The sequence below is a fragment of the Narcine bancroftii genome, chromosome 4 (genome assembly GCF_036971445.1).
Source record: "Narcine bancroftii isolate sNarBan1 chromosome 4, sNarBan1.hap1, whole genome shotgun sequence".
Lineage (NCBI taxonomy): Eukaryota > Metazoa > Chordata > Chondrichthyes > Torpediniformes > Narcinidae > Narcine > Narcine bancroftii.
This window is the reverse complement of record NC_091472.1, coordinates 166021425-166035563: the sequence shown is the minus strand read 5'-3', so window position 1 is coordinate 166035563 and position 14139 is coordinate 166021425.

Sequence of the window (14139 nt, the reverse complement as noted above, 5' to 3'; positions counted from 1 at the left end):
ATTTCCCACCTCTGATTCCCCACTTCTGATTCCCCGCCTCTGATTCCCCGTCTCTGATTCCACGCCTCTGATTCCCCGCCTCTGATTCAGCGCCTCTGATTCCCCGCCTCTGATACCCCTGCCTCTGATTCCCTGCCTCTGATTTCCTGCATCTGATTGCCCGCCTCTGATTCTCCGCCTCAGATTCCCTGCCTCTGATTCCCCGCCTCTGATTCCCCGCCTCTTGATTCCCCGCCTCTGATTCCCCACCTCTGATTCCCTGCCTCTGATAACCTGCCTCTGATTCCCTGCCTCTGATTCCCGGCCTCTGAATCCCCACCTCTGATTCCCCGTGTCCGATTCCGCACCCATGTTTCACCACCTCTGTTGCTCTGCTTCTGATTTCCCGGCTCAGATTCAGCGGCTCTGATTCCGCACCTCTGATTCCACGCCTCTCTTTCTGTGTCTCTGATTCCCCGCCTCTGATTCCACGCCTCTGATTACCCGCCTCTGATACCCTGCCTCTCTTTCCCTGCCTCTATATCCGTGCCTCTTTCTCTGCATCTCGTTTCCCACATCTCATTTCCCCCTTCTGATAACCCGCATCAGATTCCCTGCCACAGATTCCCTGCCTCAGATACCCTGCCTCAGATTCCCTGCATGAGATTCCCTTCATCTGATTCCCTGCCTCTGATTCCCCGCGGCTGATTCCCTGCATCTGATTCCCCGCCTCTGTTTACCCGCCTGTTTCCCCGCCTCTGATTCACCACCTCATATTCGCCACCTCAGGTTCCCTGCCTCTGATTCCCTGCCTCTGATTCCCTGCCTCTGATTCCCTGCATCTGATTGCCCGCCTCTGATACCCTGCCTCTGATTCCCCGCCTCTGATTCCCCGCCTCTGATTCCCCGCGTCTGATTTCCCACCTCTGATTCCCCACTTCTGATTCCCCGCCTCTGATTCCCCGTCTCTGATTCCACGCCTCTGATTCCCCGCCTCTGATTCAGCGCCTCTGATTCCCCGCCTCTGATACCCCGCCTCTGATTCCCCGCCTCTGATTCCCTGCATCTGATTCCCCGCCTCAGATTCCCCGCCTCTGATTCCCCGACTCTGATTCCCCGCCTCTGATTCCCCGCCTCTGATTCCCCGCCTCTGATTCCCCGCCTCTGATTCCCCGCCTATGTTTACCCGCCTCTGTTTACCCGCCTGTTTTCCCGCCTCTGATTGCCCACCTCAGATTCCCTGCCTCAGATTCCCTGCCTCAGATTCCCTGCCTCTGATTCCCTGCCTCTGATTCCCTGCATCTGATTGCCCGCCTCCGATTACCTGCCTCTGATTCCCCGCCTCTGATTCCCCACCTCTGATTCCCCACTTCTGATTCCCCGCCTCTGATTCCCCGCGTCTGATTCACCGCCTCTGATTCCCTGCCTCTGATTCCCCACCTCTGATTTCGCGCCTCTGATTCCCCACCTATGTTTACCCGCCTCTGTTTACCCACCTGTTTCCCCGCCTCTGATTCCCCACCTCTGATTCCCTGCCTCAGATTCCCTGCCTCTGATTCCCTGCCTCTGATTCCCTGCCTCTGATTCCCTGCATCTGATTGCCCGCCTCTGATTCTCCGCCTCTGATTCCCCGCCTCTGATTCCCAACCTCTGATTCCCCGCTTCTGATTCCCTGCCTCTGATTCCCCGCCTCTGATTCACCGCCTCTGATTCCCCGCCTCTGATGCCCCACCTCTGATTCAATGCCTCCCTTTCCGCTCAACTTTCCTGGCCTACTTTTCCCCACATATCTTTCCCCGCCTCTGATTTCCCGCCTCTGATTCCACGCCTCTGAATCCCCGCCTATGTTTACGCGCCTCTGTTTAACCGCCTGTTTTCCCGCCTCTGATTCCCCACCACAGATTCCCTGCCTCAGATTCCCTGCCTCAGATTCCCTGCATCAGATTCCCTTCATTTGATTCCCTGCGTCTGGTTCCCTGCCTCTGATTCCCTGCCTCTGATTCCCTGCATCTGATTGCCCGCCTCTGATTCCCCGCCTCTGATTCCCCACCTCTGATTCTCCACTTCTGATTCCCCGCCTCTGATTCCCCGCCTCTGATTCCCCGCCTCTGATTCACCGCCTCTGATTCCCCGCCTCTGATTCCCCGCCTCTGATTCCCCACTTCTGATTGCCCGCCTCTGATTCCACGCCTCTGATTCCCCGCCTCTGATTCCCCACCTCTGATTCCCCACTTCTGATTCCCCACCTCTGATTCCCCGCCTCTGATTCCACGCCTCTGATTCCCCACCTCTGATTCCCCACTTCTGATTCCCCACCTCTGATTCTCCGCCTCTGATACCCTGCCTCTGATAACTTTTTACTGATTCCCTGCCTCAGATTCCCTGCCTCCGATTCCCTGCCTCAGATTCCCTGCCTCAGTTTCCCTGCATTAGATTCCCTTCATCTGATTCCCTGCCTCTGATTCCCCGCCTCTGATTCCCCGCATCTGATTCCCCACCTCTGTCTCTACGCCTCTATTTTGCCTGCACTCTTTCCCCTCCACTCTTTCCGTGCCTCTCTTTCCCTCCCTCAATTTCAACAACTCTGTTTGATCTGTTCTGTGTAACTAATTTTCAACACAAAAGTTCCAACCACTATGTTTCGCCCATCTCTTTCGCTGCCTCTATTTATGCAGCTATGTTTACCCGCTTCTGTTTACCCGCCTGTTTCCCCACATCTCTTTCCCCACCTCTGATTCCACGCCTCTGATTCCCCGCCTCTGATTCCCCGCCTCTGATTCCCCGCCTCTGATTCACCGCCTCCCATTCCGCGCAACTTTCCTGGCCTACGTTTCCTCACATCTCTTTCCCCACCTCTGATTCCACGCCTCAGATTTGCCGCCTCTGATTTCCTGCCTCTGATTCCCTGCCTCTGATTCCCTTCCTCTGATTCCCCACCTCTGATTCCCCCCTCTGATTTCCCGCCTCTGATTCCCAGCCTCTGATTCACCACCTCTGATTCCCCGCCTCTGATTCCCTGCCTCTCTTTCCCTACCTCTATTTCCGTGCCTCTTTCTCTGCATCTCGTTTCCCACATCTCATTTCCCCCTTCTGATAACCCGCATCAGATTCCCTGCCACAGATTCCCTGCCTCAGATTCCCTGCCTCAGATTCCCTGCATCAGATTCCCTTCATATGATGCCCTGCCTCTGATTCCACGCCTCTGATTCCCCACCTCTGATTCCCTGCCTCAGATTCCCTGCCTCTGATTCCCTGCCTCTGATTCCCTGCCTCTGATTTCCTGCATCTGATTGCCCGCCTCTGATTCTCCGCCTCTGATTCCCCGCCTCTGATTCCCCGCCTCTGATTCCCCGCCTCTTGATTCCCCGCCTCTGATTCCCCACCTCTGATTCCCTGCCTCTGATAACCTGCCTCTGATTCCCTGCCTCTGATTCCCGGCCTCTGAATCCCCACCTCTGATTCCCCGTGTCCGATTCCGCACCCATGTTTCACCACCTCTGTTGCTCTGCTTCTGATTTCCCGGCTCAGATTCAGCGGCTCTGATTCCGCACCTCTGATTCCACGCCTCTCTTTCTGTGTCTCTGATTCCCCGCCTCTGATTCCACGCCTCTGATTACCCGCCTCTGATACCCTGCCTCTCTTTCCCTGCCTCTATATCCGTGCCTCTTTCTCTGCATCTCGTTTCCCACATCTCATTTCCCCCTTCTGATAACCCGCATCAGATTCCCTGCCACAGATTCCCTGCCTCAGATACCCTGCCTCAGATTCCCTGCATGAGATTCCCTTCATCTGATTCCCTGCCTCTGATTCCCCGCGGCTGATTCCCTGCATCTGATTCCCCGCCTCTGTTTACCCGCCTGTTTCCCCGCCTCTGATTCACCACCTCATATTCGCCACCTCAGGTTCCCTGCCTCTGATTCCCTGCCTCTGATTCCCTGCCTCTGATTCCCTGCATCTGATTGCCCGCCTCTGATACCCTGCCTCTGATTCCCAGCCTCTGATTCCCCGCCTCTGATTCCCCGCGTCTGATTTCCCACCTCTGATTCCCCACTTCTGATTCCCCGCCTCTGATTCCCCGTCTCTGATTCCACGCCTCTGATTCCCCGCCTCTGATTCAGCGCCTCTGATTCCCCGCCTCTGATACCCCTGCCTCTGATTCCCTGCCTCTGATTTCCTGCATCTGATTGCCCGCCTCTGATTCTCCGCCTCAGATTCCCTGCCTCTGATTCCCCGCCTCTGATTCCCCGCCTCTTGATTCCCCGCCTCTGATTCCCCACCTCTGATTCCCTGCCTCTGATAACCTGCCTCTGATTCCCTGCCTCTGATTCCCGGCCTCTGAATCCCCACCTCTGATTCCCCGTGTCCGATTCCGCACCCATGTTTCACCACCTCTGTTGCTCTGCTTCTGATTTCCCGGCTCAGATTCAGCGGCTCTGATTCCGCACCTCTGATTCCACGCCTCTCTTTCTGTGTCTCTGATTCCCCGCCTCTGATTCCACGCCTCTGATTACCCGCCTCTGATACCCTGCCTCTCTTTCCCTGCCTCTATATCCGTGCCTCTTTCTCTGCATCTCGTTTCCCACATCTCATTTCCCCCTTCTGATAACCCGCATCAGATTCCCTGCCACAGATTCCCTGCCTCAGATACCCTGCCTCAGATTCCCTGCATGAGATTCCCTTCATCTGATTCCCTGCCTCTGATTCCCCGCGGCTGATTCCCTGCATCTGATTCCCCGCCTCTGTTTACCCGCCTGTTTCCCCGCCTCTGATTCACCACCTCATATTCGCCACCTCAGGTTCCCTGCCTCTGATTCCCTGCCTCTGATTCCCTGCCTCTGATTCCCTGCATCTGATTGCCCGCCTCTGATACCCTGCCTCTGATTCCCCGCCTCTGATTCCCCGCCTCTGATTCCCCGCGTCTGATTTCCCACCTCTGATTCCCCACTTCTGATTCCCCGCCTCTGATTCCCCGTCTCTGATTCCACGCCTCTGATTCCCCGCCTCTGATTCAGCGCCTCTGATTCCCCGCCTCTGATACCCCGCCTCTGATTCCCCGCCTCTGATTCCCTGCATCTGATTCCCCGCCTCAGATTCCCCGCCTCTGATTCCCCGACTCTGATTCCCCGCCTCTGATTCCCCGCCTCTGATTCCCCGCCTCTGATTCCCCGCCTCTGATTCCCCGCCTATGTTTACCCGCCTCTGTTTACCCGCCTGTTTTCCCGCCTCTGATTGCCCACCTCAGATTCCCTGCCTCAGATTCCCTGCCTCAGATTCCCTGCCTCTGATTCCCTGCCTCTGATTCCCTGCATCTGATTGCCCGCCTCCGATTACCTGCCTCTGATTCCCCGCCTCTGATTCCCCACCTCTGATTCCCCACTTCTGATTCCCCGCCTCTGATTCCCCGCGTCTGATTCACCGCCTCTGATTCCCTGCCTCTGATTCCCCACCTCTGATTTCGCGCCTCTGATTCCCCACCTATGTTTACCCGCCTCTGTTTACCCACCTGTTTCCCCGCCTCTGATTCCCCACCTCTGATTCCCTGCCTCAGATTCCCTGCCTCTGATTCCCTGCCTCTGATTCCCTGCCTCTGATTCCCTGCATCTGATTGCCCGCCTCTGATTCTCCGCCTCTGATTCCCCGCCTCTGATTCCCAACCTCTGATTCCCCGCTTCTGATTCCCTGCCTCTGATTCCCCGCCTCTGATTCACCGCCTCTGATTCCCCGCCTCTGATGCCCCACCTCTGATTCAATGCCTCCCTTTCCGCTCAACTTTCCTGGCCTACTTTTCCCCACATATCTTTCCCCGCCTCTGATTTCCCGCCTCTGATTCCACGCCTCTGAATCCCCGCCTATGTTTACGCGCCTCTGTTTAACCGCCTGTTTTCCCGCCTCTGATTCCCCACCACAGATTCCCTGCCTCAGATTCCCTGCCTCAGATTCCCTGCATCAGATTCCCTTCATTTGATTCCCTGCGTCTGGTTCCCTGCCTCTGATTCCCTGCCTCTGATTCCCTGCATCTGATTGCCCGCCTCTGATTCCCCGCCTCTGATTCCCCACCTCTGATTCTCCACTTCTGATTCCCCGCCTCTGATTCCCCGCCTCTGATTCCCCGCCTCTGATTCACCGCCTCTGATTCCCCGCCTCTGATTCCCCGCCTCTGATTCCCCACTTCTGATTGCCCGCCTCTGATTCCACGCCTCTGATTCCCCGCCTCTGATTCCCCACCTCTGATTCCCCACTTCTGATTCCCCACCTCTGATTCCCCGCCTCTGATTCCACGCCTCTGATTCCCCACCTCTGATTCCCCACTTCTGATTCCCCACCTCTGATTCTCCGCCTCTGATACCCTGCCTCTGATAACTTTTTACTGATTCCCTGCCTCAGATTCCCTGCCTCCGATTCCCTGCCTCAGATTCCCTGCCTCAGTTTCCCTGCATTAGATTCCCTTCATCTGATTCCCTGCCTCTGATTCCCCGCCTCTGATTCCCCGCATCTGATTCCCCACCTCTGTCTCTACGCCTCTATTTTGCCTGCACTCTTTCCCCTCCACTCTTTCCGTGCCTCTCTTTCCCTCCCTCAATTTCAACAACTCTGTTTGATCTGTTCTGTGTAACTAATTTTCAACACAAAAGTTCCAACCACTATGTTTCGCCCATCTCTTTCGCTGCATCTATTGATGCATCTATGTTTACCCGCTTCTGTTTACCCGCCTGTTTCCCCACATCTCTTTCCCCACCTCTGATTCCACGCCTCTGATTCCCCGCCTCTGATTCCCCACCTCTGATTCCCCGCCTCTGATTCACCGCCTCCCTTTCCGAGCAACTTTCCTGGCCTACGTTTCCCCACATCTCTTTCCCCACCTCTGATTCCACGCCTCAGATTCGCCGCCTCTGATTTCCTGCCTCTGATTCCCTGCCTCTGATTCCCCGCCTCTGATTCCCCACCTCTGATTCCCCTCTCTGATTTCCCGCCTCTGATTCCCCGCCTCTGATTCCACGCCTCTGATTACCCGCCTCTGATACCCTACCTCTCTTTCCCTGCCTCTATTTCCGTGCCTCTTTCTCTGCATCTCGTTTCCCACATCTCATTTCCCCCTTCTGATAACCCGCATCAGATTCCCTGCCACAGATTCCCTGCCTCAGATTCCCTGCCTCAGATTCCCTGCATCAGATTCCCTTCATCTGATTCCCTGTCTCTGATTCCCCGCCTCTGATTCCCTGCATCTGATTCCCAGCCTCTGTTTACCCGCCTGTTTCTCCGCCTCTGATTCACCACCTCATATTCGCCACCTCAGGTTCCCTGCCTCTGATTCCCTGCCTCTGATTCCCTGCCTCTGATTCCCCACCTCTGATTCCCCACTTCTGATTCCCCGCCTCTGATTCCCCGCCTCTGATTCCACGCCTCTGATTCCCCGCCTCTGATTCCCCGCCTCTGATTCCACGCCTCTGATTCCCCTCCTCTGATACCCCGCCTCTGATTCCCCACCTCTGATTCCCCGCATCTGATTCCCCACCTCTGATTCCACGCCTCTGATTACCTGCCTCTGATACCCTGCCTCTCTTTCCCTGCCTCTATTTCCGTGCCTCTTTCTCTGCATCTCGTTTCCAACATCTCATTTCCCCCTTCTGATAACCCGCATCAGATTCCCTGCCTCCGATTCCCTGCCTCAGATTCCCTGCCTCAGATTCCCTGCATCAGATTCCCTTCATCTGATTCCCTGCCTCTGATTCCCCGCCTCTGATTCCCCGCCACTGATTCGCCACCTCTGTCTCTACGCCTCTATTTTGCCTGCACTCTTTCCCCTCCACTCTTTCTGTGCCTCTCTTTCCCTCCCTCAATTTCAACAACTCTGTTTGATCTGTTCTGTGTACCTAATTTTCAACACACAAGTTCCAACCACTATGTTTCGCCCATCTCTTTCGCTGCCTCTATTTATGCAGCTATGTTTACCCGCTTCTGTTTACCCGCCTGTTTCCCCACATCTCTTTCCCCACCTCTGATTCCACGCCTCTGATTCCCCGCCTCTGATTCCCCGCCTCTGATTCCCCGCCTCTGATTCACCGCCTCCCTTTCCGCGCAACTTTCCTGGCCTACGTTTCCCCACATCTCTTTCCCCACCTCTGATTCCACGCCTCAGATTCGCCGCCTCTGATTTCCCGCCTCTGATTCCCTGCCTCTGATTCCCTGCCTCTGATTCCCCACCTCTGATTCCCCCCTCTGATTCCCCACCTCTGATTCCCAGCCTCTGATTCCCCACCTCTGATTCCCCGCCTCTGATTCCCTGCCTGTCTTTCCCTGCCTCTATTTCCGTGCCTCTTTCTCTGCATCTCGTTTCCCACATCTCATTTCCCCCTTCTGATAACCCGCATCAGATTCCCTGCCACAGATTCCCTGCCTCAGATTCCCTGCCTCAGATTCCCTGCATCAGATTCCCTTCATCTGATTCCCTGCCTCTGATTCCCCGCCTCTGATTCCCCACCTCTGATTCCCTGCCTCAGATTCCCTGCCTCTGATTCCCTGCCTCTGATTCCCTGCCTCTGATTTCCTGCATCTGATTGCCCGCCTCTGATTCTCCGCCTCTGATTCCCCGCCTCTGATTCCCCGCCTCTGATTCGCCGCCTCTGATTCCCCGCCTCTGATTTCCCACCTCTGATTCCCTGCCTCTGATAACCTGCCTCTGAATCCCTGCCTCTGATTCCCGGCCTCTGAGTCCCCACCTCTGATTCCCCGTGTCCGATTCCGCACCCATGTTTCACCACCTCTGTTGCTCTGCTTCTGATTTCCCGGCTCAGATTCACCGGCTCTGATTCCGCACATCTGATTCCACGCCTCTCTTTCTGTGTCTCTGATTCCCCGCCTCTGATTCCACGCCTCTGATTACCCGCCTCTGATACCCTGCCTCTCTTTCCCTGCCTCTATTTCCGTGCCTCTTTCTCTGCATCTCGTTTCCCACATCTCATTTCCCCCTTCTGATAACCCGCATCAGATTCCCTGCCACAGATTCCCTGCCTCAGATACCCTGCCTCAGATTCCCTGCATCAGATTCCCTTCATCTGATTCCCTGCCTCTGATTTTCCGCGGCTGATTCCCTGCCTCTGATTCCCCGCCTCTGTTTTCCCGACTGTTTCCCCGCCTCTGATTCACCACCTCATATTCGCCATCTCAGGTTCCCTGCCTCTGATTCCCTGCCTCTGATTCCCTGCCTCTGATTCCCTGCATCTGATTGCCCGCCTCTGATACCCTGCCTCTGATTCCCCGCCTCTGATTCCCCGCCTCTGATTCCCAGCCTCTGATTTCCCACCTCTGATTCCCCACTTCTGATTCCCCGCCTCTGATTCCCCGTCTCTGATTCCACGCCTCTGATTCCCCGCCTCTGATTCCGCGCCTCTGATTCCCCGCCTCTGATACCCCGCCTCTGATTCCCCGCCTCTGATTCCCTGCATCTGATTCCCCGCCTCAAATTCCCCGCCTCTGATTCCCCGACTCTGATTCCCCGCCTCTGATTCCCCGCCTCTGATTCCCCGCCTCTGATTCCCCGCCTATGTTTACCCGCCTCTGTTTACCCGCCTGTTTTCCCGCCTCTGATTGCCCACCTCAGATTCCCTGCCTCAGATTCCCTGCCTCAGATTCCCTGCCTCTGATTCCCTGCCTCAGATTCCCTGCCTCAGATTCCCTGCCTCTGATTCCCTGCCTCTGATTCCCTGCATCTGATTCCCCGCCTCTGATTCCCCACCTCTGATTCCCCACTTCTGATTCCCCGCCTCTGATTCCCCGCGTCTGATTCCCCGCCTCTGATTCACCTCCTCTGATTCCCCGCCTCTGATTCCCCGCCTCTGATTCCCCAACTCTTATTGCCCCGCCTCTGATTCGCTGATTCTGATTCCCCGGCTCTGATTCCCCACCTCTGATTCCCCACTTCTGATTCCCCACCTCTGATTCCCCGCCTCTGATTGCACGCCTCTGATTCCCCGCCTCTGATTCCCCGCCTCTGATTCCCCGCCTCTGATTCCCCTCCTCTGATACCCCGCCTCTGATTCCCCACCTCTGATTCCCCGCATCTGATTCCCCGCCTCTGATTCCCCGCCTCTGATTCCCTGCCTCTGATTCCCCACCTCTGATTTCGCGCCTCTGATTCCCCGCCTATGTTTACCCGCCTCTGTTTACCCACCTGTTTCCCCGCCTCTGATTCCCCACCTCAGATTCCCTGCCTCAGATTCCCTGCCTCTGATTCCCTGCCTCTGATTCCCTGCCTCTGAATCCCTGCATCTGATTACCCGCCTCTGATTCTCCGCCTCTGATTCCCCGCCTCTGATTCCCAACCTCTGATTCCCCGCTTCTGATTCCCTGCCTCTGATTCCCCGCCTCTGATTCACCGCCTCTGATTCCCCGCCTCTGATTCCCCACCTCTGATTCAATGCCTCCCTTTCCGCTCAACTTTCCTGGCCTACTTTTCCCCACATATCTTTCCCCGCCTCTGATTTCCCGCCTCTGATTCCACGCCTCTGAATCCCCGCCTATGTTTACCCGCCTCTGTTTAACCGCCTCTTTTCCCGCCTCTGATTCCCCACCACAGATTCCCTGCCTCAGATTCCCTGCCTCAGATTCCCTGCATCAGATTCCCTTCATTTGATTCCCTGCGTCTGGTTCCCTGCCTCTGATTCCCTGCCTCTGATTCCCTGCATCTGATTGCCCGCCTCTGATTCCCCGCCTCTGATTCCCCACCTCTGATTCCCCACTTCTGATTCCCCGCCTCTGATTCCCCGCCTCTGATTCCCCGCCTCTGATTCACCGCCTCTGATTCCCCGCCTCTGATTCCCCGCCTCTGATTCCCCACTTCTGATTGCCTGCCTCTGATTCCACGCCTCTGATTCCCCGCCTCTGATTCCCCACCTCTGATTCCCCACTTCTGATTCCCCACCTCTGATTCCCCGCCTCTGATTCCACGCCTCTGATTCCCCACCTCTGATTCCCCACTTCTGATTCCCCACCTCTGATTCTCCGCCTCTGATACCCTGCCTCTGATAACTTTTTACTGATTCCCTGCCTCAGATTCCCTGCCTCCGATTCCCTGCCTCAGATTCCCTGCCTCAGTTTCCCTGCATTAGATTCCCTTCATCTGATTCCCTGCCTCTGATTCCCCGCCTCTGATTCCCCGCATCTGATTCCCCACCTCTGTCTCTACGCCTCTATTTTGCCTGCACTCTTTCCCCTCCACTCTTTCCGTGCCTCTCTTTCCCTCCCTCAATTTCAACAACTCTGTTTGATCTGTTCTGTGTAACTAATTTTCAACACAAAAGTTCCAACCACTATGTTTCGCCCATCTCTTTCGCTGCATCTATTGATGCAGCTATGTTTACCCGCTTCTGTTTACCCGCCTGTTTCCCCACATCTCTTTCCCCACCTCTGATTCCACGCCTCTGATTCCCCGCCTCTGATTCCCCGCCTCTGATTCCCCGCCTCTGATTCACCGCCTCCCTTTCCGAGCAACTTTCCTGGCCTACGTTTCCCCACATCTCTTTCCCCACCTCTGATTCCACGCCTCAGATTCGCCGCCTCTGATTTCCTGCCTCTGATTCCCTGCCTCTGATTCCCCGCCTCTGATTCCCCACCTCTGATTCCCCTCTCTGATTTCCCGCCTCTGATTCCCCGCCTCTGATTCCACGCCTCTGATTACCCGCCTCTGATACCCTACCTCTCTTTCCCTGCCTCTATTTCCGTGCCTCTTTCTCTGCATCTCGTTTCCCACATCTCATTTCCCCCTTCTGATAACCCGCATCAGATTCCCTGCCACAGATTCCCTGCCTCAGATTCCCTGCCTCAGATTCCCTGCATCAGATTCCCTTCATCTGATTCCCTGCCTCTGATTCCCCGCCTCTGATTCCCTGCATCTGATTCCCAGCCTCTGTTTACCCGCCTGTTTCTCCGCATCTGATTCACCACCTCATATTCGCCACCTCAGGTTCCCTGCCTCTGATTCCCTGCCTCTGATTCCCTGCCTCTGATTCCCTGCATCTGATTGCCCGCCTCTGATACCCTGCCTCTGATTCCCCGCCTCTGATTCCCCGCCTCTGATTCCCAGCCTCTGATTTCCCACCTCTGATTCCCCACTTCTGATTCCCCGCCTCTGATTCCCCGTCTGTGACTCCACGCCTCTGATTCCCCGCCTCTGATTCCGCGCCTCTGATTCCCCGCCTCTGATACCCCGCCTCTGATACCCCGCCTCTGATTCCCTGCATCTGATTCCCCGCCTCAGATTCCCCGCCTCTTATACCCCGACTCTGATTCCCCGCCTCTGATTCCCCGACTCTGATTCCCCACCTCTGATTCCCCGCCTCTGATTCCCCGCCTATGTTTACCCGCCTCTGTTTACCCGCCTGTTTTCCCGCCTCTGATTGCCCACCTCAGATTCCCTGCCTCAGATTCCCTGCCTCAGATTCCCTGCCTCTGATTCCCTGCCTCTGATTCCCTGCATCTGATTGCCCGCCTCTGATTACCTGCCTCTGATTCCCCGCCTCTGATTCCCCACCTCTGATTCCCCACTTCTGATACCCCGCCTCTGATTCCCCGCGTCTGATTCCCCGCCTCTGATTCACCGCCTCTGATACCCCGCCTCTGATTCCCCGCCTCTGATTCCCCACCTCTGATTGCCCCGCCTCTGATTCGCTGATTCTGATTCCCCGCCTCTGATTCCCCACCTCTGATTCCCCACTTCTGATTCCCCGCCTCTGATTCCCCGCCTCTGATTCCACGCCTCTGATTCCCCGCCTCTGATTCCCCGCCTCTGATTCCACGCCTCTGATTCCCCTCCTCTGATACCCCGCCTCTGATTCCCCGCCTCTGATACCCTGCCTCTGATTCCCCGCCTCTGATTCCGCGCCTCTGATTCCCCGCCTATGTTTACCCACCTCTGTTTACCCACCTGTTTCCCCGCCTCTGATTCCGCGCCTCTGATTCCCCGCCTATGTTTACCCACCTCTGTTTACCCACCTGTTTCCCCGCCTCTGATTCCCCACCTCAGATTCCCTGCCTCAGATTCCCCGCCTCTGATTCTCCGCCTCTGATTCCCCGCCTCTGATTCCCCACCTCTGATTCCCCACTTCTGATTCCCCGCCTCTGATTCCCCGCCTCTGATTCCCCGCCTCTGATTCCCCGCCTCTGATTCCCCACCTCTGATTCACTGCCTCCCTTTCCGCTCAACATTCCGGCCTACTTTTCCCCACATATCTTTCCCCGCCTCTGATTTCCCGCCTCTGATTCCACGCCTCTGATTCCCCGCCTATGTTTACCCGCCTCTGTTTACCCGCCTGTTTTCCCGCCTCTGATTCCCCACCACAGATTCCCTGCCTCAGATTCCCTGCCTCAGATTCCCTGCCTCTGATTCTCTGCATCTGATTGCCCGCCTCTGATTCCCCGCCTCTGATTCCCCGCCTCTGATTCCCCACCTCTGATTCCCCACTTCTGATTCCACGCCTCTGATTCCCCGCCTCTGATTCCCCGCCTCTGATTCACCGCCTCTGATTCCCCGCCTCTGATTCCCCGCCTCTGATTCCACGCCTCTGATTCCCCACCTCTGATTCCCCACTTCTGATTCCCCACCTCTGATTCTCCGCCTCTGATACCCTGCCTCTGATAACTTTTTACTGATTCCCTGCCTCAGATTCCCTGCCTCCGATTCCCTGCCTCAGATTCCCTGCCTCAGATTCCCTGCATCAGATTCCCTTCATCTGATTCCCTGCCTCTGATTCCCCGCCTCTGATTCCCCGCCTCTGATTCCCCACCTCTGTCTCTACGCCTCTATTTTGCCTGCACTCTTTCCCCTCCACTCTTTCTGTGCCTCTCTTTCCCTCCCTCAATTTCAACAACTCTGTTTGATCTGTTCTGTGTACCTAATTTTCAACACACAAGTTCCAACCACTATGTTTCGCCCATCTCTTTCGCTGCCTCTATTTATGCAGCTATGTTTACCCGCTTCTGTTTACCCGCCTGATTCCCCACATCTCTTTCCCCACCTCTGATTCCACGCCTCTGATTCCCCGCCTCTGATTCCCCGCCTCTGATTCCCCGCCTCTGATTCACCGCCTCTGATTCCCCGCCTCTGATTGCTCTGCTTCTGATTTCCCGGCTCAGATTCAGCGGCTCTGATTCCGCACCTCTGATTCC